Genomic DNA, 26,904 nt, shown 5'->3' with positions numbered 1-26,904 from the left:
TTTGATAAATAATGATGTTTCTGCTTTTGAGTGAAGATTTTCCTCATTTATTACTTATTTCTTTCCAGTATGGTTTTTTTTTTTTAAGATTTTATTTATTTACTTGAGAGAGAGACAGCATGAGCAGGGAGGAGGCGTAGAGGGAGAGGGAGAAGCAGGTTCCCCACTGAGCAGGGAGCCCAACGTGGGGCTTGATCCCAGGACCCTGGGATTATGACCTGAGCCAAAGGCAGACGCTTAATCGACTGAGCCACCCAGGCGCCCTCCAATATGAATGTTTTGATCTTTAATGCAGTATCGCTTCTAGCTAAAGACACTTCTATATTGATTACATTCAGGGGTTTCTTCCCAGTACAAATTTTCTCAGGCTCTGTGAGATTTTTTCACTACTGGAGGCTTTCCCACTTTATATCCATAACGTTTCTCTTCAGTACGCCTTCTTTGGTGTCTAATGACATTTGAAGAGAATCTTTTCCACATTCTTAAGGTTTTTCCTTAGAATGATGAGTATGAAGTTTTTCTATTACAGCTGAAGTATTTTCTGCATTTATTGCTTTTATAGGATTTCCTCCCTCTATAGATTCTTAAATGTAGAGGGAGGGATGAGATTCAAGAAAACATTTGAAAAAAAAAAATAGAGAACACTTGACTACATTCAGCACATGCATGAATGCACACTCTCCAGTATGCATCTTCTCATGATCTCTAAGTTATTGCTTCAGGCTAAAGGTTTTCCACATTCATTATATTCATGAATTTTTTTTTTTTTTAATGTGTAAGGAGATTTGAGTTGGCTGGAGTCTTTCCAAGATTCCTTACATGCTATAGTTTCTCTTTTGGGTTATTCTCAGGTATCTGTTGACATTATATTCCTGAAAGAAGACTTTTCTTACAATGACTACTCTTAAATGAGATTACTACAAATAGGATGAATCAGCATCCTCATTGTATTTATAATAATTCTTGCTTACACAGCTCTCCTCATATCAAAATCTTAGTTATGGCCCCAAATTTTCAAACTGAGTCACATTCATAAAGGTGTTTTCTTGAAATAACAATGTTTGATGGAAAGCATATTTCCATTTCATACATTTCCTGCCTTTTACTGTGACTGTGTCTCAGGGGAAACGATGCTACTTGACTTAAAGTTTTCATAATGCTTCCCTCCCTGCTTATTAAACTTCCCAGGCTTCTTCTGGACATCACCTGCTTTCCAGTTCTCTCTCAACATCCATGACTCTGGCTGTTTGAACTGAAGACGATATCCAGTTTTGTGACTTAAGATCTCTAGGAGTCTGGGGCACCTGGCTGACTCAGGCAGAAGGGCATAGAACTCTTAATCTTGGGGTTGTGAGTTTGAGCCCCACATTGGGTGTAGAGATTCTCTAGGAGTCTGGGCCACAAACAAAAACAGATACCCCATAATAGCAAGTTCTTTTGCAGTCATCTATTTTTTTAAGGATTTTATTTATTTAAGTAATCTCTAAACCCATTGTGGGGCTTGAACTCATGACCCCGAGATCAAGAGTTGCACGCTCCACCAACTGAGTTAGTGAGGGTCCCCTCTGTTTTTTAAGATTTATTTATTTTAGGGGGGAGGGGTGAAGGGAGAGGGAGAGAAATCCTCAAGCCGACTCCCCAGCACAGGGGCTTGATCCCAGGACCCTGGGATCATGACTTGAGCTGAAATCAAAAGGTGGATGCTTAACCCACTGAGCCACCCAGGCACCCCAGCCCCTATTTTTTTTTTATTTTTATTTTCTACTCCATAATAAGTATATTTAATTTTATACAAAAATAACATTTAAAAATATTTATCTGCTCAATTCCTTAGACTTTTCCTTTCAAATCCAACAAATAAACAAAAACAAACCCAATACTGCTGCTATTTCATAAATGCTAATAACCCCTGCCATCCACATTCAGTATGTACCCCACCCCAACACACACAATCCTATACCCACATAGTTTCCTATGCACTTTATAATTTTGTCTCAGTTTCTTACGGCTGTCATAACAAAGTACCACCAACTAGGTGCTTAAAACAATAGAAATTTATTCTCTCACACTTCTGGAGGCTAGATGTCCAAACTAAAGGTGTGGGCAGGCAATGCTCTCTCTCTGAAGACTCAAGGGAAGAATCCTTCTTTAAACTGTTGGCGGTTGTTGGCAATCACTGGTTTTCTTTGGCCTGTAGATACATCATAGTCCATCTCTGTCTCTTTTTTAAAAAGTATTTTGGGGTGCCTGGGTGGCTGTCATTAAGCGTCTGCCTTCGGCTCAGGTCATGATCCCAGGGTCCTGGGATCGAGCCCCGCATCGGGCTCCCTGCTCAGCGGGAAGCCTGCTTCTCCCTCTCCACTCCCCATGCTTGTGTTCCCTCTCTTGCTGTGTCTCTCTCAGTCAAATAAATAAATAAAATCTTTAAATATATATATATATTTATTTTTAAGGAATCCCTACATCCAACGTTGGGCTCAAACTTAAAACCCCAAGATCAAGAGCCACATGCTCTACTGACTGAACCAGCCCGGTGCCCCTCTGCCTCTGTCTTTATATATATCTTTCCCTGTGTGATGTGTCTTTATTTTCTCTTCTTCTAAGGACACCTGTCATTATGTTAGGGCCCAACCTATCAAGTATGGTATTATCTTAACTAATTATATCTGCAAAGACTCCATTTACAAATAAGATCTCAGTCACAGGTTCCAGATATGAACTTTGGAGGACAGTATCCAACACGCATAAATTTCAAACACTTGGGTGAGGGCATGGGGCAAATGGGTGATAGACATTAAGGAGGGCACTTGATGAAATGAGCACCGGGAATTATATGCAACTGATGAATCACTAAATTCTACCTCTGAAATTAATAATATACTATAGGTTCATTAAATTGAATTTTTTAAAAAGATTTTATTTATTTATTTGAGAGAGAGAGAGAGAGAGAGAGAGAGCATGAGTTGGGGGAGGGGCAGGCAGAGGGAGAGGGAGAAGCAGGCTCCCTGTGCAGCAGGGAACCCAATGCAGGGCTCAATCCCAGGACCCTGAGATCAGGACCCAAGCCGAAGACAGATGCCCAACAGACTGAGCCACAGGCGCCCACATTAAATTGATTAAATTTAATTAATTTAATTTAATTAAAAAATTAAAAAAATTTAATTTCAAACATTCAGTTACACTCATAGTCACCCACACCTGAAACCTGTTAGATTTTTTTCTGAGCAAGAGTGAAGCTCAGGGTGCCTGAGTGGCTCAGGTCATGATCCTGAGGTCCTGGGATGGAGCCCCGCATCAGGTTCCCTGCTCTGTAGGGAGCCTGCTTTGCTCTCTCCCTCTGCCTGCCCTCCCCCTGCTTGTGCTCGCTTGTGCTCTCTCTCTCTCTCTCTGTCAAATAAATAAATAAAATCTTAAAAAAAAAAAAGAGTGAAGCTCTGAACAACTCTAGCCTGGTCACAAACTCCTCGATTCTTTCTCCGAAGCCCACCCAGTTCCAACATCAGTCATCCCCTTTCCTCAGGATGCAGACCTGAAGCCAAATGACTAGCTTTTTTGTTTTTGTTGACTATTAACTTGTTTTATTATTTCACACTTACAGAAAATTTGTAAAAATAGTACAAGAATTACTATACACCTATCATATCTCCATGTTAATATTTTAGTCACATGTACATGGAATTTTTTTTTCTTTTTCTGAACTGTTTGAGAATAAACTGCCTATACAGTTCCCCTTCACTTGGTGTGTGTTCCTAAAAGTAAGAAAATACTTTTATATATTCACAATACAATGCTCAAAATCAAAAATTTACATTTATATGGTATTATTATGTAATCTACAGAGTTTATTCCAATGTGACCAATTGTTCTCTATACATGTAAAAAAAAAGTTTTTTCCTGGTCCAGAATCCAAATCTGGGGCATTTAGTTGTTGTGTCTTTTTAGTCTCTTTAGTCTGGAACGGTTCCTCAGACTTTGTTTTTCATGACATTAACAATTTTTTTTTTTTAAGTAGGCTCCATGCCCAATGTGGGACTTGAACTCAAGACCTTGAGATCAAGAGTCACATGCCCTACCGATTGAGCCAACCATAAAGTCCCATGACATTAATGTATCTAAGGTGACTACAGGCCAGTTATCTTATAGAATGTCACTCAGTTTGGGTGTGCATATTGTTCCCTTAGAATCAGATTCAGGTTATTAATTTTTGGCAGCCATATTGCAGAAGTGAAGCTGTATCCTCAGTGCCACAGGGAGAAGCACATGGTCTCCATTGTCCTATTCCTGAAGATAGTAACTTTGCTTTTTTAAAAAAAAAAAATGATTTGTTTGAGAGAGAGAGAGCACACAGACATGTGAGCACGAGCAGGGGGAGGGGCAGAGGGAGAAGCAGACTCCCCACTGAGCAGGGAGCCCAACTCAGGACCCTGTGATCATGACCTAAGACAAAGGCAGATGCTTAACCTACTGAGCCACCTGGCGCCCCCTTAGGATAGTAACTTTGATCACTATGATGGTATCTCCAAATTTCTCCATTATAAAGTTATCTTTTTCCTTGTAATTAATAAGTATCTTTTGTGGAGATATTTCAAGACTGTGTTGACATCAAGTCAAATTTTCATCTATTGATTTCAGTATACACCTATAATTCTTGTTTGAGAAACTTTAATAATTGTTTTGGTTGCTGTCAAATGACAGTTTTTCTTTTTCCAGCATTCCTTTTTCTTTATTCATTTGCTTTCCTCTATAATGATGAGCTTTCCCTTTTTTACTCACTTTGTTATTAACCTTTGTAAACTCCTCACTCTGTTGCCAGCTCTGTGAGACATTTAAGAAAGGTCTTTTACAAAAGCGCATAAATAGCATTTTAGCTGTTTCTGTTGGCCTTTCTTATTTGCTACACTGTTGGCAACGGGTGTCCGTCTTCACCTCCCATTCTTTCTTCAGGCAACTCCTGTTCTGTTTTCTAACCCTCCCCTGAAACTGTTATTGACAAGTTACCAGTTACTTCCACGCCATCTTTCCAGATCCACAGGTTATTTGACTTTAACTTTTTTTTTAAGATTTTATTTATTTGAGAGAGAGAGAGAGAGAGAGAGAGAGAGAGAGAGAGAGAAAGCCCTAGCAGGGGGAGAGGCAGAGGGAGAAGCGGGCTCCCCACTGAGCAGGGAGCACAATGTGGGGCTCCATCCCAGGACCCTGGGATCACGACCCAAGCTGAAGGCAGATGCCCAACTCACTGAGCCACCCAGGCGCCCCTGACTTTATCTTTCTTTACCTCTCAGTAGTATTAGCTGCAGCTGACTACTACACCCTTCTTGAAACACTTCCTTCTTGAGGCTTCTCAGACACCATTCTCTTCTGTTCCCCTCCTGTTTTATTGGCCTTAACGATCTCTTTTGTTGACTCTCCTCCTATCCTTCATCTCTAAATTCAGCAGCTCCCAACTGCTTAATCCTGGACCCTCTTGTGTTTTCCATATACACTCTCTCCCTCACCTAAGCCTTATTAGATGACCTTATCTAATTAGACTTCATGTAGGGGCGCCTGGGTGGCTCAGTCGTTAAGCATCTGCCTTCGGCTCAGGTCATGATCCCAGGGTCCTGGGATCAAGCCCTGCATTGGGGTCCCTGCTCAGTGGGAAGCCTGCTTCTCCCTCTCCCACTCCCCCTGCTTGTGTTCCCTCTCTTGCTGTGTCTCTCTCTGTCAAATACATAAATAAAATCTTTAAAGAAAAAAATAATAATTAGACTTCATGTAACCTTATGTAGTTAAGTTTTTTTTAGTAAGCACTATGCCCAGCATGGGGCTTGAACTCACAACCCCAAGATCAAGAGTCGCATGTTCCACCGACTAAGCCAGCCAGGCACCCCAACCTTATGTATTTAAATACAATTTATGGTCTGATGAATCCTGAAGTTGTATCATAGCCTTGATCTCTCCTTGAATTCCAACTGCCAATATAGTATGTCCAATTGGATTTCTAAAATGTATACTTCAAACTTAGCATGACCACAATGGAACACTTAATTTTCTAACCATTTCTCTCTCAGTCTTCCCAATTTCAGTGGAGCCATCAACATTCACTTGGTCACTCAAGACTCAATTTTTCTTTCTTCTTTTTTTTTGTCTCAATTTTTCAAGTGATTCTTGATCACTCTCTTGTCATCACTAGAAACCCCCACTCTGTTCCATTGTCTTATCTATTTGCAAGTTCTGTGGCTTTACCTCCAAAGCATATCTGGTATCCACACACTTCTCCCATTTACACTACTCCTATTTTAGTCAAGATCACCAATTTCTTGCTTAGAGTATATTGCAACAGACTCCTAACTATCCTCCTTGTCTCTTATTTCTCCCCCTCTCACCGAACAAGATAAGCACCCTAGAGCAGCCAGAATTATCTTAAAAAAAAAGTTATACCCCTGTTTAAAATGTCCAACTACTTTAAATTGCACTTAAAATACAATAACAACTCTAATACCATAGCATTCAAAACCTTGTATGATCTGGTTGTGTGATCTAAGTATCTCTTCAAGTTTTCTTGTATCCTTGCCTTATATTCTAGCAACTCTAGCTTTCTTATTGTTTTTAGTGTGAAAAAAAATTTCAACACAAAAATCCCTGCCTTTATGGAGCTTCACTCTAAAAATGGCAAGATTTCATTCTTTTTTTATGGCCAAGTAATATTCCTGTGTGTGTGTGTGTGTGTGTGTGTGTGTGTGTGTGTGTGTACGTACCACATCTTCTTTATCCCTTCATCAGTTGATGGGCATCTGGGCTCTTTCCATAATTTGTCTATTGTTGTAATGCTGCTATAAACATAGGGGTGCATGTATCCCTTCGAATCAATATTTTTGTATCATTTGGGTAAATACCTAGTAGTGCAATTGCTGGGTGGTAGGGTAGTTCTATTTTTAACTTTTTAAGGAAACTCTATACTGTTTTCCACAGTGGCTGCACCAGCTTGCATTCCCACCAACAGTGTAAGAGGGTTCCCCTTTCTCCACATCCTCACCAACATCTATCTGTTGTTTCCCATGTTGTTAATTTTAATGGCTGGCCTTTTTTTTTTTTTCCAATATTCAAGTCTCAGCTCAAATGTGAGTATCTTAGAAAAGACTTCTTTGGGGGTGCCTGGGTGGCTCAGTGGTTAAGCATCTGCCTTCAGCTCAGGTCGTCATCCCGGGGTCCTAGGTTCAAGCCCCATGTCTGGCTCCCTGCTCGGCAGGAAGCCTGCTTCTCCCTTTTCTCCTTGTCTGTGCTCTCTCTTGTCACCTGTCTCTTTCTCAAATAAATAAATAAAATCTTTTTAAAAAAAGACTTCTTTGACACTCTATTTAAGTTCCCAGCATCTCCCACACTTTACATTTTCCTGCTTTACTTTTTTTTTTTTTTAAGATTTTATTTATTTGAGGGGAGCCTGGTTAAACGTCTGCCTTCGGCTCAGGTCATGATCCCAGGGTCCTGGGATGGAGCCTTGCTTCTCCCATTCCCTTTGGCTCCTCCCTCTGCTCGTTCTCTCTCTTTCTCTCAAATAAATAAAATCTTTAAAAAAAAGATATGTTTGGGGCATCTGGGTGGCTCAGTCGTTAAGCGTCTGCCTTCGGCTCAGGTCATGATCCCAGGGTCCTGGGATCGAGCCCCGCATCGGGCTCCCTGCTCCGCGGGAAGCCTGCTTCTCCCTCTCCCACTCCACCTGCTTGTGTTCCCTCTCTCGCTATGTCTCTCTCTGTCAAATAAATAAATAAACTCTTAAAAAAAAAGATTTGTTTAAGAGAGACCTCCCAAGAGCAGGGGGAGGGGGAGTTGGAGGGGGAGGGATAGAGGGAGAGGGAGAAGCAAATTCTCCGCTGAGCCGGGAGTCCTATGGGGGCTCGATCCCAAGATCCTGGGATCATGATCTGAGTGGAAGGCAGGCACTTAACTGACTGAGCCACCCAGGTGCCCCTGCTTTATTTTCTTTATAGCACTTATCACCTGGAATTATCTTAAGTTCTTCTGTTGCCTCTACTATATACAGTACATATTCAATAAATAGTAGTATACCAAAATGAGTGAATTTTACTGAGTATAAATTTAAAATTAAAAATTTATATGAGGGTCACCTGGCTGACTCAGTCATTAGAGAGTGTACCTCTTGATCTTGGGGTTGTGAGTTTGAGCCCCACATTGGGTGTAGAGAATACTTAAAAAGCAACCTTAACAAAAATATATGAAATGCAGGTTGCTGAGGTTCACTCAAGGTCTTCTGAATAAAAAATCTTTGGGGTGGTGTCCAACCGTAATATGTGTGCACTCTAAAGTTTCAGACCATTTTTCAAAGTCCATGAGGGTGACTTGTGCTCTGTAGTCCAGATAGCCCCCTTCCTCATGTCAGCTCCCCCTTTTGGGTTCCTTGACATTTCTGGTCAGCAGACCTCATTTGGGACCATCTTAATCCATCAGAGAGCATGATATGTCAAATCTCAAAATGGGGAAAGTTTTCTCTAGAGGCCAAAGGATACAGGAGCAGACGTGTCCAGCCTCTGGCATTGTCTGTCCCCTGACGGGGCTAAAGGGGAACACTGGAATGACTTTCTTAACCAATATAATCTTTTCTAAGGCAACTGACTGCCATGTGTCCCCTGAAGAGTTACTTGCTTCTGCCTCATCAGGTGGCAGGTGGGTGGCGCGGCCTCAAGAGACAAAGCAGGGCACCCCATCCAAGGGAGAGCCCTCCACCGCGCGGGCCCCCTGCCCGTGCCACCCCAAATACGTTTCCTTCTCAGTTAAATTCAACAAGTGTTTTTGGACCATCTCGTTCTAAGTCTTGTGCTTCTTCGTCCCTGTGGCGGAACAAGACACGGTCTAGTTATCAAGTTGCTTATGAGGTAATCAACTGTCTTTAAGTTCTTAAAAACGCAATGTTCTCCTACTCTTTCCACTTTGTTTCCAGTTTTTTTTTTAAATAAAACAGTGAGGAGGACATTGTTGAATGGATTTTAGATTCCCCTCCCCACCCTTGGATGTTTTCTATTCTCAAGTCTTTTGCTTAGTTGTGCTTTCTTCCTCTTTTTCTTGGTTAGCCAATTAGTTTAGCAGTTTTGTCTGTTTTATCATCATTAACACTTCCATTCGTTTAAGTTCCTGGTAGGGAGGTATTTTTACATGTAAATCTCAATCTTCAAAACAATGTAGCAAGGTAGATGTTTTGGAGGGGAAAACTCCCTGAAGGTCCAAAGGTTCAAGGTCTCTTCCAGATTTAGTTGCCATTCCTATTAGGGGTTGCTATCTAGGGCTGGGCGTCTTGCTCCAGAGCTTGGGTTCCTTTCTGTGCACTTGGCTGCCCTTTGGGAAGGCAATTTTACGGGATGGTAGGATGTGGAAGCCTGAGGTTAAGAAATGAGTGACTGAGTCACTGGTTAATCAGTGTTGAATACTACTTCATGTTTCTGAAAAAATGGGAAGAGGGTAAAGGAGAGAGGCGGCGAGGCGCTCCAGGGTTTGGCAAGGACTGAACACACACGCAGTCGCGGGGCCAGGGGTGGAGGCACCGTCAGCCCAGGAGGAGCGCGCGGCGGGAGCCGTACACCCAGAAGCCTGGAGCCCGAGGCCCAGGAAGGCGCATGCCGACCGGCCGAGGCCCGCACTGCGTTCGGGGTTCGCGCGTAGCATCGGTTCAGCTGAGCTCCGCAGGCAGGTCGGCCTCAGGTGCTAAACTGTGTGAGGGCGCCAAACCGGAGCACGCCCGCAAGCCGGCGGCGCACTCGTCCCGCCACGTCCCCTGGCTCGGCGTCTCAGCACACCGGGCCTCTCGGGTGTGGGAGGGGGGGCTCGCTCGCACTCCGACGAGCACTCCATCCCCTCTACCTGCGGCACCGAGGCGGGGACTTTTCCCCACCTCGGCGGCCACGGGACCCTCAGGGCCGGCTTGACCCTGAATCCGAAGAGTCGGCTTTTCTGATTGGCTTAGAGTACAAACGCAGGCCAGCGCGGCCTGAGACCCGCTCTTTGATTGGGTTTTAAATGAACAGCAGAGCACGAAATAAAGAGGCCTTCAGTCATTGGGCCATTGTGTGAATCTCCTTTTGGCTTTCTCTGCCGCCTGAACAAGCGTCTCAGGATCTTCGTCATGAGTCTTAAATCTGGGCCTGTCAGTTCGCCCCAGCGTTACTCGTCTCTAGGCAGGGCATGGGGTTTACAGAGTTCAGCCAATCATATAACGTCGAGATCAGGTTGCCAGGCAGACTATGCTAATAAGGCCCCGCCTTTTATGCTGCTCCCACTCTGCGGCGGGAAGAACCACCTGGAGGTGGCGGGGGGGGTTTGATTTCCATCACCCCTAGGGAGAGAGGATCGGGGACCCGCTGATCTTCCAGCTCCCCTCACCCAACGTCGTGTGAGTACCTAAAGGATTAAGGGAACCGGATAAGCCAGCGTCCAGAGTACCCCATCGACTGGGAGGGTGTTTCGTCTTTGCTTAGTCCCACCCAAAATGGCGCCAAGCTCTTTCCGCGTCTCAGAGCCCGGCCGGGGCCAACCGACCGCGGACCCGGGTGGGGGGGGGGGGGAACTGATGGTGGTGGTGGTGGGGGGGGAGAAATCCCGGCGGCACCGCCCGATGGTACAGTCCAGCCGGGGCTGGGACAAGGCACCTCACTCGGGGTGGGGGGTCAAACCATCTGCACCTTCTAAGGGGAAAGGGGCAAAACCCCCTAAAGGAGCCCCTCCTGGCGCTGCGTTCAGCGATGGCTTCGGCGCCTCTTGGCCCCTGCCTTCCCCGCGCGCAGCCTCCCCCCTGCGACCCCCGAGTGGCTCGCACGCTCCGCCGGCCGCGCGCACCTCTCCTCCCCTGCCCGCGTTGGTTGGGCCGGGACGGCAGTTGGGCGCCCTGCGCGCTCCTGCCGCGGCGGTTGGGCCGGCGCTCGGGGTGCGGCGGCCGCTCGGGGTGCAGCGGGCGGTCTCCGCCGGCCGGGTACCCGGGGGGCGGCGCGGGGGTGGCGGCGCGGCCCGGACCTCGGGGCCAGGCGGGCAGGCGGCCCGCGCGATGGAGGGCTCCCTTGGATGGGGAGCCCTGCTTTGTCTCGTGAGGCCGCGCCACCCACCTGCCATTGATTGCGGGTCCCCCCCCTCCCAGTCCCATATTTACAAGGTGGCGTCGCCGGGACCCGGGGAGGCCCGGCTTGGAGGGGCGTGGGGATGGCACGTTTGGGTCAGCCTTGGTAAACAGCGTCCCGGGGTGAGCAGGGCGGAGGCCGAGGTCAACCAGCGCCCGGTGTTGGCGTGCAAAGGCGTGAGCCAGAGGCCCTTTGGGAGCGGGTTGATGGTGTATAGATTCCAGCCGATCATCAGCTTTCGTTAAGCCTTTTTTAGTCAGTAGCCAGGTATTAGGTACTCTACCAAGGAAAATGAACGCAGCGCTGTTGAATTTTGCGTGCGTGCGTGTTTAGCCTTGCTTGGCGGATTTGTTGGATTTCAGTCAATTTTCAATCAATGTTTGTGTACGCTTAAGCCCAGAGAGGGCTGGTTTTGGTGCTGTCATCGAGGATTAAGTGTGCGATGAGTCCCACCCAGCTCAGCCATGTGCCTAATTCTGCACCATCGTCTGTTCAAATCTTGTTCCACAAACTTTTTTTAACCTCAACAGTACTTAACCTTCATTATTTTAAAACCAACAAAATCACTCGTGACTGTTTTGTGACCTCTTTCCGTCACCCGTTCCTTTGTTATCCCTCTCCCTATTGCAGTAAGCTCTTTGAAGGCAGGAAGGTACACTGTTTTTGGTACTCTTCTACCCACTCCATTCCCGGCACCACAATAGTTTCCACGTTGATGAACCATAGTTACATGTTGCTCTAGAATTGAGAAAAATTGCCTTTGTTAGGGGGCAAAGCCGCGTTTTAAAGCAGTGCTGATTCAATCTGTTATATTTAGAAGTCTACCTTTACTTTTTTAATGAGTAGAGGTGAAATTGACAAAAAATGGGCCGTTTTTAAAAGTGAACAATTTAGGGTCTCCTGGGTGGCTCAGTCGGTTAAGCGTCTGTCTGCCTTCGGCTCAGGTTACGATCCAAGGTCTTGGGATAGATGGGAGTCCCGCACTGGGCTCCTTGCTCAATGGAGAGCTCGCTTCTCCCTCTGCGGGGCCCCCTGCTTGTGCTCTCTGACAAGTAAATAAATAAAATCTTAAAAAAAAAAAACCAATTTGTAGTAGATCTACATTTTAAAATTTTGGACCAAGACGTTATTCCCACCTTGTGACTCCTCTTACTGATTTATTCCTTGACCATCCACTCTTGGCTCTCCTTTCTTTTGCAAGGGTGCTTACCTGCTTTGTCTTTTCCTAAATGAACCATTTTTAGTTTCCAAATGTTGTGCAGCACAAGTATTAATCTGCGCATCATATATTGTACATGTGAATGTAATCAAGTATGTATTATATAGATAAGGCAAAGTTCATGTCTTCAAGGGCCCTGAATGCTTTTTGCTTAGAATATTGTGGTATAAGGGATAGCCTATCAATCCGATATAATACTAAATTGATTGGTACAACCTCAGTTTCCACTTGTCAAATTTTATTTTTTCATACCAGTTTTAACAATAATATATCATCATTGTAGAAAACAGAAAATATAGAAACAGGTTAAAATAAAAATTACCTAAAGTAAAATTACCACAGATAATCCTTGCTGATACTTTAGTGTGCTTCAAATCTTGGTGTGTGTATGAAACATTTTTACAAACTTGGCATCATATTTGGCTTTTGTTTCTAGTTTTGTTTTTCACGTAGATCGGTACCTTAATGACTTCATTGATGATTTGCCACTGTAGTACTTTTCCCCATTACTTGAAGGGGGCATCATGAAACCCTCTGAACTGAAAGAATTATAACATTTGATTCTTTTTACTTTTTAAAAACATGTCCTAATGGGATAGGTTTCTGAGTAACATGCAGAATTGATCAGAGTTGAAAAATATTGAGCTATAATTATGGTTTCCTTAATTTTACATTTCAAGCATTAGTAAACACATTGTAACTACATACTTTCAGTTGGTAAAAGTGATAAACTACTAAGCATTTTGTCATTGCAGTGTTTGAATTGTTTAGTCAGAGTTTGTTTTAAAATTGAATGCTGATTTACTTTGACCTATTATCACCTAAAATAATCTTCCCTCACCCCACCTCTTTCCCCAAAGAGTGTAGACACACCTCCTCCAGCAATTTGTATGTTTTTTATAAACAGAATTTATTATTGCTCATATTTATCATAGGTACTTTAATAGATTAGCAAATGAGAATTTGGTCTGGTGTCTAGAAAGAGCTAGTGAGTTAAGGAAAAGGAAATGTTTGCTACAAGCAAATCTTTGCAGAATGGTCCCTCTGGGATTCTCCTGGAGTACGGTGTAGGGAGAGGAAGGTAAGGGGGGAGCTGCTGACTTCATTATTTTGGTCAGTCTCCTTTGAAGTCTTCTCCTTCTTCTGGCATGATACTGTTTACCTGATTTACTTGAATCACTGCTAAATCTGGTCTCTGTCCTTTTTTGTTCTCAAGGCTACAAGATTTCAAGATTCATGTGGAACATTCTGAACTAGTGCCTTTCCAGTTTATTTCCTCCCCCCTCCTTCTGTGACATGGATACTTCACTATTAGTACTGAAACATTATTTCCATTCCCTTCCCCAGATCCTTCAGTGGCTTACACATTACCTGTGTAGATTTTAAATTTGTTCAGGTTGTGAAAAGCAACTGGAAGTAGGTTTTGTTTTTTGTTTTTTGATAACTTTGAAATAGAAAATTCCTTGGCGGGGGTGGTGGGGGTGGTGGTGGGGGTGAGGAAATGGAGAGGGAGGGGGGAGATTATGGGTAATCTCAAATAACAATTATAGCAAGACTAGTTACAATGTAGAGAAAACAAACATACAATCAATACTATGCAATATTTTAAGAACCCCAAGTAGATTGCTGAAAGGTCATTATCTGCTAAAATGGTCCATTATTGTTTGTTATTCATTTCCTAGTTGAACTCTTATTTCAACATTAGAATATTGGAGCTACAAGCTCCCTTTCTTGACCCATGTCTTTCACTTTCTAGGTCTGATTCGCTGGTTGTAATCCATAGCCTTTTTCCTATTGTGGTTTTTAGAAGAGCTATCCCTTAGATCTCTGCAGTCCAATATGGTAGCCAGTGGCCACATGTGGCTGTGGAGCACTTGAAATTTGCCTAGTGCTGTAAGTGTAAAATACTTTTATGCCAGATTTTGAGATTAAGTATGAAAAAAATTCAATTGATAAAATGTTGATTATAAAATTTATTTATTTTTAAGTAATCTCTCTACCCAATGTTGGGCTTGTACTCATGACCCTGAGATCAAGAGTCACATGCTTTTCCCACTGAGCTAGCCAGGTGCTCTTAAAATATTGATTATATGTTGAAATGATAATATGTTACATATACTAGGTTAAATAATTATTGCAATTTCACCTGTTTCAACTTTTAAAAAATGTGGCTACTAGAAGATTTAAAATTACATATGTGGCTTGCCTGTGTGGCTTGCATATTTCTGTTGAACTGTGCAGCCTTAGATTTAGTTTAATGGGAGTGGGGTGTTTCCAAGTAGCAGTAAGCCCTCATACAATGTATTATCTTTTGGTTTCTATAGTTTCATCTAATAGATACTGCTAATATGTAGGTGTGCCTGATTTTTTTCTTAATGCTTATGATAGCTCTCACAGAAGCATTATTCTTTTGAAGAAAACATTAAAACTACTTCTAGATAATTGAGTTAACTGTTCCTGAATTAATAAACTCAATTAATCATTTGAACTTAAAATAATAAAATGTAAATCTATTGAGCACATAATCCATTAAAAAAAAGTCGAGCTAGGCATAATCTGCTGAATTTTACCAAACTTGGTCTGGTACTTATTGATTTTTATGATGTGTCATTTTTTCAAAGATTTAAGAAATACTTCTGGGAGAAAGTTGAAATTGAGAAAATCAAGCTCACATTTTTTTTTTCCTCCTATGATTTAGGAAGAGGGCCATGATAGTTTAATTCCAAGTGTGGAACACTTTGGACCAGCTCATGGGACAACTGTTCTTTTAAATACAAAAGAGTCATAGCTTACAGATAAAATCATGTTCTTTTTATGCCTGTATTTGAAAACAAATATTTCCTTCTACTACCCTGTATGGAGGTTTGGTATGTTGTAGTATTGAACAGCATGGGCTCTGCAGGCAAAGAAACCTAGATTCATAGACTAGATTCAATTGACTCATCTTGGGCCCACTACATAAAATCTGTAAGCTTAGTTTCTTTCTTTCTTTCTTTCTTTTTTTAAGATTTTATTCATTTATTTGACAGAGAAAGAGAGCACACAAGCAGGGGGAGAGGGAGGCAGAGGGAGAGGGAGAAGTAGACTCCCCGTTGAGCAAGCAGCCCAACATAGGGCTTGATCCCAAGACCCTGGGGTCATGACCTGAGCCAAAGGCAGACACTTAACTGAGTCACCCAGGCACCCCTGCCCCCTTTTTAAATATTTTATTTATTTGACAGAGTAGTTTCTTTATTAAGTCATATAACTAGTTTGTTTTTTTTTTTAAGATTTATATTTTAGAGAGAGCGAGCGAGAGAGACAGAGAGCCTGGTGTGGAGGGGTGGAGGGAAAGTGAGAGAGTCTCAAGAAGACTCTTCCCTGTGCTGAGTGCTGAGGGCTGAGCGCAGAGCCCCATGCGTGGCTCGATCTCACCACCCTGAGATCACAACCTCAGCTGAAACCAAGAGTCAGCTGCTCAATAGACTGCGCCACCCAGGCACCCATCATTTAACTAGTTCTTAATTATTAATGGGGATAATGATAGTACCAATCTCATAGTCTTGGTATGAGAATGCTTGTTATCAGTTACCATAATGATATAAATGGCTCAGTAACAAAGCACATAGTCATCAGTAGCTCAGTGACTACCGATTTTGGACCCTCTGCTTCAGCCAAACCAGTCTTCCCACTGTCCCTGAAATATTCTGGAGTTTTCCTTCATGTTTTCACACCTTCATTTCTCATATGGAATGTTTGTGTCATCCCCCCAACCCCCACCTCCTCCTCTAGTTCTGTCCACCAAAATCCCACCCATATTTCTTGAGCAGTTGGTTGGTAAACTTTTTTTCGGTAAAGAACCAGGGAGTAAATATTTGTGGTTTTGTGGGCCATTTGGTCCCTGTTACAACTGCTCCTTCACCCCTGTCATGTGAAGCATGGCTGTGTTCCAATTAAACTTTATTTATGGACCCCGAAGTGTGATGTACTATAACTTTCATGTGTTACAAAATGCTCTTTTTTGGGCGCCTGGGTGGCTCAGTTGGTTAAGCGACTGCCTTCGGCTCAGGTCATGATCCTGAAGTCCCGGGATCGAGTTCCACATCGGGCTCCCTGCTCAGCAGGGAGTCTGCTTCTCCCTCTGACCCTCCCCCCTCTCATGTGCTCTCTCTCTCATTCTCACTCTCTCAAATAAATAAATAAATAATCTTAAAAAAAAAGAAATGCTCTTTTTTTGGAGTCTTTTCAACTGTTTTATTTTACTATTTTTAAAAATATTTTATTTATTTGAGAGAGAGAGAGAGAGAGCACGCACGCAGAAGCAGGGGGGAGGGGTAGAGGAAAAAGCCGACTCCCCGCCAAGCAGGGAGCACAATGTGGGACTTGATCCCAGGACTCTGGGATCATGACCTGAGCTGGAGGCAGACGCTTAACAGACTGAGCCACCCAGGCGCCCTTTTTCAACTATTTTAAAATGTAAAAACCATTCTTAGCTTACAGGCTATATCCAAAAACAGGTGTTGAGCCACCCTTGGGCTGTAGTTTGCCAACCACTGCACACATTCTTCATTGAGTTCCTGTTGACCATCTTACTTGAAAGTGATCCCTTTTGTCTCTGAATGTCCTACAGGATTTTTGTACTGTTTTGTAATAATAATAGCATTTATTGAGTACTTAATTTGTATCATGTAGCAATTATTTATGCTTATTTCTTGTTTCCTAAATATGTTATAAATTCCTAGAAGTGATGGATAGATTTTAGCCTCCTCATATAGAATGCAGTACAAGAATGCCATTTCCTTACTGGATTCTAAGATGTTTGGAGGAATAAAGGAGTGAAGGTAATTAATTTTAAGATATTCGAGGTGATTTCTGAGACTTTCTTCCTTTTTCTTCAAAATTTTTATTTTTTGTGTGAAAATCTCTTCTTGCTTGAAAATTTTGAGGCCAGTCTGTTTTCGGTCTTACTACAAACCGTGATTAAAGGCAACCTTATTGTCATGTCCTTCTGATGGCAGAATACCTCTAACACCTGTGGCTAATTGTTGCTTTGCGTTTGACTAAATTTTTTAGTGTGTTTTCTAAGGCATCTGTTTACATTTCATCCTTAATGTGTGACACTGACAGAACAGTATTGTAACTAGTTTACAGATGAGAATAAGGGGACAATTTAGTGATGGTGTGAGAGTGGTGGGAACTAAGGCTAGGAGCAAGGCGTGTGGGTTCTCAATCTCACGCAATGGTGTGTATATTAATTAGATTTCAGTTTCTTTACTCATTTATCTACTCGAAGTTGATGAATGAAATTATTCTGCATTTTATTTATTTATTTAAAAGATTTTATGTATTTATTTGAGAGAGAGACTGAGATAGAGCATGAGGGGGGGAGGGTCAGACGGAGAAGCAGACTCCCCGCTGAGCAGGGAGCCCGATGTGGGACTCGATCCTGGCACTCCAGGATCATGACCTGAGCCGAAGGCAGTCGCTTAACCAACTGAGCCACCCAGGCACCCTATTCTGGATTTTATTTAAGTACTTCATACATTGATAAATGTAAGGACCTACAACCAATTGGTGTTTAGGATACTTGTTTATGTAACATAAGTTTTCTCAAGTATGTTAAACCTGTTTTCTCAAAACATTTAAACCTCCTAAAGATATGACATAACTATAAAATGTTAATTCTAGAGTTAAAACTAAATTATGGGGGGGGTACCTGGGTGGCTCAGTCTCTTGAGAGTCTGACTCATGGTTTCATCTCAGGTCATGATCTGGTGGTGGGATCTAGCCCCACTTTGGGCTCTGTGCTCAGCACTGAGTCTGCTTCAGATTCTTTCTTCCTCTCCTTTCCCCTCTACCCCTCCCCGCTCACACACTCTCTCTCTCTAAAATAAATTAATAAAATCTTAAAAAACAACAACAACCCCCTCCCCCTAAATTATGGAGAGCCTGGCTGACTCAATCAGTGGGGCATGTGACTCTTGATCTTGGGGTTGTGAGTTTGAGCCCCAGGTTGAGAGTAGAGATTACTTAAAAAAATACCCAAAACTAAACTAAATTTTGCGGCAGAAATTGTACTTTGATGAACTTTGTTCCATTAAAAAATTTTGAGAATGCTTATATTCATATCTATATATGAATTATATATGAGTTATCCCAAAGTCTAGGTGTCTCATCAAAAAAACGGTATCTTTTGGGGTGCCTGGATGGCTCAGTCAGTTAAGCTTCTGACTCTTGGTTTTGGCTCAGGTCATGATCCCAGGGTCATGAGATTGAGCTCTGTGTTGGGTTCTGTGCTCAGTGAGGAATGTGCTTGAGATTCTCTCTCCCTCTCTCTCTGCTTCTCCCCCTGCTTGTGCTCGCTCTCTCTCAAATAAATAAATAAATAAAATCTAAAAAATGATATCTTTTTATACATCATTAAAAAATATCATATCTTTTTGGGGCACCTGGTTGACTCAGTTGATGGAGCATGTAACTCTTGATCTCAGAGTTGTGGGTTTGAGCCCTATGTTGGGTGTAGAGATTACTTAAAAATAAAAAAATTTAGGGGCGCCTGGGTGGCTCAGTCGTTGGGCGTCTGCCTTCGGCTGAGGTCATGATCCCAGGGTCCTGGGATCGAGCTCCGCATTGGGCTCCCTGCTCGGCGGGGAGCCTGCTTCCCCCTCTCCCAGTCCCCCTACTTGTGTTTCCTCTCTTGCTGTGTCTCTCTGTCAAATAAAAACAATATTAAAAAAAAATTAAGGGGTGCCTGGGTAGCTCAGTCATTGGGCTACTGATCAATTAGTCTTCAGCTCAGGTCATGATCCCAGGGTCCTGAGATCGAGCCCCACATCGGGCTCCCTGCTCCGCGGAAAGCCTGCTTCTCTCTCCCACTCACCCTGCTTGTGTTTCCTCTCTCACTGTGTCTCTCTCTGTCAAATAAATAAATAAAATATAAAATAAAATAAAATTTAGAAACAATCATCTTTTTTTCAGATCCATGGTTTTTCTTTTTTTCTTTTAAAGATTTTATTTATTTGAGAGAGAGAGAATGAGAAAGAGAGCACATGAGATGGGGGAGGGTCAGAGGGAGAGCAGACTCCCTGCCGAGCAGGGAGCCTGATGCAGGACTCAATCCAGGGACTCCAGGATTATGACCTGAGCCGAAGGCAGTCACTTAACCAACTGAGCCACCCAGGAGCCCCAGATCCATGGTTTTTCACCACTTATAGGAGATATGGGACACCTGCCTGGTTCAGTTGGTAGAGCATGTGACTTGATCTTGGGGTTGTGGGTTCAAGTACCACATTGGGTGTAGAGATTGCCTAAAAATAAAATCTTTGAAAAAAAACTATTGGAGGGTGCCTGGGTGGCTCAGTTTGTTAAGCGACTGCCTTCGGCTCAGGTCATGATCCTGGAGTCCCAGGATCGAGTCCCACATCAGGCTCCCTGCTCAGCAGGGAGTCTGCTTCTCTTTCTGACCCTCTTCCCTCTTGTGCTCTCTATCTCTCATTCTCTCTCTCTCAAATAAATAAATAAAATCTTTAAAAAAAAAGAAAAACTATTGGATATATATTTTAAATCTAACAAAATATGTATAAAAGACCTTTACAGAAAAAATTCTATGACTTTATTGAATGACTTCAAGTGAAACCTAAATAAATGAAGACGATACACTGGTTCAAGGATTGGAATATATATATTGCAAGGTGTTAATTCTTTGGAAACAGACTTAAGATTTAATGTAATCCCAGCAAATTTAAAAAAATAGACAAGCTGATACTAAATGTTTTGTTAATGACCAAGAAAAGGCAAGAGACTCTTGAAAAGGAAAAAATAAATTGGAAAATCATCTCTACTGGAGATCAAGAAGAGCTGTGATAATTAAGACAGTGTGGTATTGGCACCAGGGTAGACTAATTGATCAGTAGAACACTATGAGAAGTACAGAAATAGATTCACACATATTCAGACACTTAATTTATGACCCAGGAGGCATGGCAAATGAAAGACAAAACAATAAAACTTTTAGAAGTTAATATAGGAGAATATATTCATGACCTCAGGATAGGTCTTGGATATAGAATCTTACCTTAAATAAGATGTTACCTGCACTAATAGAATAATGGGTGGAAGTCTTGAACAGGCACTTCAGAAAAGGAGATATCCAAATGTCTAATAAATGCATAATAAAACATAATAAGGTCTTTGTTAATCAAGGAAATGCAAATTACAACCATAGTGCCATATTACTGCATACCTAAATTACAGTTGGCAATACCGAATCCTGATGCTGTTGAGCAATAGGAACATTCATACCTGGCTGATAGGAATATAACTTGGTATGACTACTTTGGAAACCAGTTTGGAATTATCTAGAAAGTCAAAAATATGCTGACTCTGAAGCCCAGCAATTCCCCTGCTAGAGAAATGCATATACATGAGATAAGCAGAAAAGATATTTGGAGTAATTAATTTTCCTGATACGAGTTGACTCAGTTAATATTTGAGGGCTGCTATGTTCTGTTCTGTACACACAGGTAGCTTTTGTCTTGGTACAACAGTGAATTAATGTTATTTACATTTTTCCTCTCTGCTGAAAAAAAGTTTTTTTTAAACTTTTTTTTTTTTTTTAAGATTTATTTTTTGACGGAGAGAGACAGCGGGAGAGGGAACACAAGCAGAGGGAGTAGCAGGCTTCCCACCCAGCAGGGAGCCTGTTGCAGGGCTCAATCCCAGGACCCTGGGATCATGACCTGAGCGCAAGGCAGACGCCTAACGACTGAGCCACCCAGGCGCCCCTGTGCTGAAAATTTTAATACAAATCTTTCATCCAGTCTGTTCTTTAGTTCCTAAAACAATCCTGGGCACAGAACAAGCATTTAATAAATATTATTGTGTTTTTAAAAATTATTATTTGATTTTTATAATGGGTACTCTTCACTCCAGCTTTGTAGTTACCTCAACTAATCTGGCTATAGACTGATTTGCCCATTTAAATCTCTTTGTGGGTTTGGTAAATTATAACCTCCCCGGTTCCTTTGGGATCAAGCCTAGCCTAATGATTGCATCATCTGGTGGGAGGCCAAAGCAACAGGAGCAGATCCAAGCCTCGCTTGAGTTTTGGGAGTTTTGCCTAGGAGAAAGCTGTGCAGCAGAGAGGGAAATGATCAAGCTCTGTAGTAAAAGGGATCTGGGTTCAGATCCCACTTATGAGCGTTATGACCTTGGACAAATACAAATTTTTGGTTGTTGTGAAGATTGAAATTGAGTATTTAAAGGCCATCTCACAATGCCTGGCATGTGATAGATGCTGAGTAAATGGTAATAGCTCTAATTATTACTATTCCACTGGTGTTTACTTAAGTAATATTGGATTTCCACAGTATACATTTTCATTAAGATGGACTATGATTATGCTGAGTTTTAAAATAAAAAACTGCACCCATTACGGGATTCTAATTTTGTGGTCTCCCTTAACCACTTCACTGGATTTGCGAATGAATCCATCAAGTTATAGTCTGCATCTGAATGAAATGTTTCAGCTAAGTGTTTGCAGAGTAGATGTGGCTGAGACTTCTAAACAGGAACTTGATGCCACTATTTTGTCTCTCTTTATGGAAGAAAATGCTAATCACAGAGTTTATCCATTTTAATTTGAAATATACATATTTTCTAGTGTAGTAAGTTAGTTGAGAGACCCCTTGTTTATAGTTAAGAGATATTTATTCTCAAATCAATTTTTTAATATTGAAAATGTATTAAAATTGGAAGTAAGACTTTTCTGGATAAGATACCCTCCTGATCTAATGCTTAGCCTGTGGCGATCATAATTTAAATAGTTATTAACATTTGTAATACACTCTATGCTATTATACTCTTTTTTTTTTGCCAGCAATTGACATTATCACTGTATATTTTTTTAAACTTTTATGCTATTATCCTCTATTATAACAAACATCCCCCTCTAAACAGTGAGCCTGTGAGTTAGCCAAGACAGGTGACGTTATTTCAGTTGTTAAGATAAAGAACTTTTTATTTGTCTTCACATTCAATATTTTTACACTGCTCTGTACTTTAAGAAATGTCCTGGCTTGTAGAAGACAATTCTGAATACTAGACCAGTGGATCTGGCCTCCTATAGTTAGTTTTATTAGGATGGAGGAGGATGAAATTTGAAGGTTGAATTTAGATTATAAGTCTTAATTATATGCCAGTAAGATAGAATTTTTATGAAGGCAATAACTGCCTCATTATGTCATCTGTCTGGGCTTACCATCTTGTTAATCAAACACTTGTCTTTGACCATTCTGTGTTTTATATTTAAATTTGCAAACAGGGGACTTGAGGTGGAGGAATGAGAACTTGAAAATGAGCAGCAGGTGAGACCCTCATTAACCTGTTCTCGGAGGAAGTAAATTGGATATAAAAGGAATTACTTCAAACTAGTATCAGTTTGCTTTTTAGTCTTGGGGTCATTGGGGGTGGCTCAGCCTATTCGAACAAAAGGCTGCGTAATGTTTCAGGAGTTGAAATATCGTGAACAGGTAGTTACACTGTTTTCTCTTGTATTAAACACATAGTGTTAAGTAAGGAAAAGTTGGGTTCTACAATAATTTCCTGTAACCAGTTTTGTTTTAAAGATTTTATTTATTTATTTGACAGAGACACAGCCAGAGAGGGAGCACAAGCAGGGGGAGTGGGAGAGGGCGAAGCAGGCTTCCCGCAGAGCAGGGAGCCGGATGCGGGGCTCCATCCCAGGACCCTAGGATCATGACCTGAGCCGAAGGCAGACGCTTAACGACTGAGCCACCCGGGCGCCCCATCCTGTAACCAATTTTAGTATTTTTTTTCACTTAAAACATTAAAGCACTTGAATTTAAAGAAACAGCTTAGTACTTAAGAGTATGCCTCTTTACATTATCGAGTATTTTGTCCTAACAACTTGGAATTGTGGTTGTTGAGTCACAGTTACCACTGAGAACCATCTGTAAGAAAGGCTTTTAAGGGCTCTAGAACACCCACCTACCAGTCTCCTTCTTAGTTACTGCAATTGCTAATTCAACAAAAGAGCTTGAGATATTTGGGCCAGATAGCTTTCTGTGTCCAGGTGTGCCAAGGGCTACAGCTAGTATTTATACCCCTGCTAGTTGTCTTGTGAAACAAGGCCACCGTTCAAAAAGGGAGCTAGGATAATGCGCTTACAGTTATGTAAATCCATTATTCAGAGTTGAAACACAGGGGCGCTCAATGTTACTTGATGAGTCATTTGTATCAATCTTTCAGTCTTCAGATGTTCCTCATAAATCCATATTTACATGCAAAGTTTATTTCAAATATTCCTCATAAGTGGATGGAACAGATTTGCTTGTTAGCCTGTGGGGAGGGAAGCTGGAGAATCAAATACTCATGAGAGTATTTCAGAATTTTGACATAAATACCACTAACATATTAGGGAGGTTGGTAAGTTGTGTATTTTGAGCAAAGGTGTCAGGATTATTCCTAAGTTTTTGTTTAGTAATAAAGTCTTTTTTTTTTCTTTTTTAAGGCGATGATTTTGAGCACTGAAAGTTTGTGTATAAATGTCTATCAATATCACTAAGTCCCAGTAGGAATTCAGAGCACCGATCCTTGCTTATTAAAGGCAGGTCTTGGCCTCATTATAATCAGTCTCTCATATTACTTCTAGAATGATTTTCCAAAAAGTGTTACTGCCATGATAAAAGATTTTTCTTCCCTTGTTGTCCAAGAGTTAGCCAGATCTGGCTGACATCAGAATCATGGGGATACTTATTTATTATTTTTTTAAAAATAAGGAACGCTTCATGAAGTTGCCTTTCATCCTTGTGCGGGGCATGCCCATCTTGTCTGTATGGTTCCAATTAAATACCTGTGCTTTGGAGGGGAGCACTGCCTGGGGACACTTAAAAGCAAAATGCTGGCTCTTCCCCCCTGCCTCTGCAATTGACTGAATCGGAATTCTCAGGGGGTTTCCTGGCTGGCTCAGTCCTTAGAACATTCGACCCTTGATCTCACGGCCATGAGTTCAAGCCCCACATTGAGTGTAGAGCTTACTAAAAAAAATTCTCATGGGTAAGGCTCTGGAATTTGTCTTTCTGCCTAGCTTCCTAGGTGATTCTGATAAAACCAGTTCATGAACTTTGGGAACTTTAATTCTTTAACTTGAAGTCTTTTACAGGCTCATCCTGTTTGAGACTTTTCTCTCTCAGTTACTAGGCCCTGAGCATTCCTCAATTCCTCTTGAGTCTGGAACTTTCTCAAGCTATAAAATATATATATATGTATATATACACACATATACATATATATAAATGTAAATAAGTTAAAAATAAATATATAAATGTATAAATATTATACATATACACACATGTAAAAGTTGTTGTTTATTGCCAAATTGCTTCCTAGATGTTCTGCATTGACTTAAATGTCCCTTTTTTCTTTTTTAAAAAATGGTTTTATTGAGGTATCATTCATATACCATACAAGTCACTCATTTAAAGAGCTTTAGTGTATTTTATAGAGTTCTGCAACAGTCACCACAGTCAGTTCTAGAATATTTTCATAACCCTCAGAAGAAACTCCACACCTCTTGTCTTAATTCCCCATCTCTATTCTGCTTCCTGTCTCAATTCTTGTGCCATTCTGCAGATTTCATATAAGTGAAATCATTTGATAAGTGGTCCTTTGTGATTAGCGTCTTTGACTTAGCAGAGCACCTCGTACCTCATCATGTCAGACCTGCTTTCCTTACCAGGGCCTAAACAAAAACTGAGAGGTCTGAGAGGCAGAGAAGCCTGCAGAACTTTAGGCAATCTCTTGGGACTGAAGAGATAGAGATCCGAGTTGGAGGACTACAAAGGCAGGCAGAACAGGAGGGCCAACATCCCAGAGGCAAAGAAATCACAGAGAGGTGAGCTTGAGGTTAGCCCTGGTTTTCCTCTTGAGGCATTCGCTGCTAAACTGTGCTGGTCAAGAGGGTAACGAGCGAAAAGTAACAGAAGAGTAGGGATTTTGGTAGTCTCACATCGTTGGGGAGACAAAAACTGGAATTCAGGGCCCACCAAAGAGGAAGCCCCCTAGGAAACACCTCAGAGTCTCTGTTACAACTTCTGGAAGGTCAGACCCAGGAGCGGACCCAATCTGTAGACCAGCCTGGAGTCAACTCCATGGGACTGAGTGCCCTGCCCATCTGCAGCCTGCCAGAGGATAGGTGGATCGTGGAGGAAGATGGTGGTTCCCTGTGGGAGAGGATGCTATGAGGCTTTCAGGCACTGGTGGTGTTCCATGCTTTGATCCACCATATTGCTCTGTGACCCTCCCTCGAGTTGTATGCTCATGATTTGTACTCTCTTCCATAGGCCTGTGATACACTCTGCTGCTTTGAGGTTTCCACCTGAAATCCTCTGAGAGGAGAATAGAGGACTCCTAACAGATTCTCTTTGAAATTGCCTTCAGATTTTACCAGCCAACCAGCTTTCTTTGTAAAAAGGAAAAGGCAAACACCAAGGTTTATCATTCTTTAGAACTCACACTGAATGGTGGTTCCTTTTGAACTCTCAAGGATTTTAATGTAGAGTTATCTGGCTAAGACCCCCAGCAAGACTCTTAGCCTAGGTTTTTCTTTTCTTCGAGGAAGGAGGAGGACTTGGTGCCTGGTGGGAAGATTTCTGTATGGAGAGTAGAAGGGCAAAGGGACATATAAGTGGAGTGGGAAAAGACGGCCAAGGGGACCATTTCAGATCTGCTTGAGCCATTCCTTGCTTGTTTTTGTCATCCTCTTTTCTATTTTTTTTTTAACTTCAGTTCAGTTCTCTTCTGGTTACACGGTATTGTCTTTGATGATGGCCAGCAATGAATTAGGAAAATTTCTTTAGGATGTATTCTGCAATAGTTTTTAGTCTGTAACACATCAGTCCCCTAATATTAAAAGTGCTGCTTATTCTGAAATTTTTCTACCATCGTCTGCTCACTAATCCAGTTTCTAAAGTTTTTTTCCCAATGGCATAAAATTTTATCCGGAGAGGTGCCTGGCTGGCTCAGTCAGTAGGGCATGCGACTCTTGATCTCAGAGTCGTGAGTTCAAGCCCCATGTTGGGCATGAATCCTATTTAAAATTAATCAACCAATAAAACAAATAATTTTTTATCTGGGGGAGTTTTTCTGCAATCTTGAACGTTTCATTGTTCCCTGGGCTCTCAGAAACCTTTAGTTCCTTAGGCATATTTTCTCTAATTAAAATCGTGTTTATTTTACTTCCTTGTGGAATTAAAAATAATATTTTCATCCTATGACTCCACCCTCACTCGCTGGTTTCCAGTAGCTCCTTAGCCTGGGGGCAGAGGGGTGCAATAGGATGAGGCCCTGGGTTAGTAAATGGAGGGAGTTCAGGCTGGGCAGACCCACAACTGGGCGGGTTATGTGAGCTCTGTCTCCATCATTTACTGCTCTGTGCAATGGAGCTCATCTGGGTTGAGATGAAGAGCAAATCAACAGTACCTGTCAGGGCCTTTGGAACACCTTGCTAGACAAGGTTATAGTATTGTTATTTTAAATGTCTCATTTCCAGTTTTTCTCAGTGTTACCAATTTGTTGTGAATGTTTAAAATT

General features: G+C 41.9%; 1 protein-coding gene and 1 non-coding gene across 2 annotated transcripts in view; one reads left to right on the top strand and one right to left on the bottom strand.

Moving 5' to 3' along the window:
* The first annotated feature begins 10,272 nt into the window (after positions 1-10,272).
* Positions 10,273-26,904, top strand: part of PRDM10 (PR/SET domain 10) — a 93,813-nt gene continuing 77,181 nt past the window's right edge. Inside the window, 1 exon segment of the mRNA XM_027581156.2 lies at positions 10,273-10,378. The gene's annotated coding sequence lies outside the window, so the exon portion shown is untranslated.
* On the bottom strand, positions 24,084-24,187 carry LOC113915575. Its single transcript, XR_003517723.1, has one exon. It is a non-coding gene; the product is annotated as a U6 spliceosomal RNA (small nuclear RNA).

This window comes from Zalophus californianus, chromosome 11 (assembly GCF_009762305.2).
Source record: "Zalophus californianus isolate mZalCal1 chromosome 11, mZalCal1.pri.v2, whole genome shotgun sequence".
Taxonomy (NCBI): domain Eukaryota; kingdom Metazoa; phylum Chordata; class Mammalia; order Carnivora; family Otariidae; genus Zalophus; species Zalophus californianus.
Note: the sequence above shows the minus strand (reverse complement) of the source record. Positions and strands in the feature narration are given on the sequence as shown.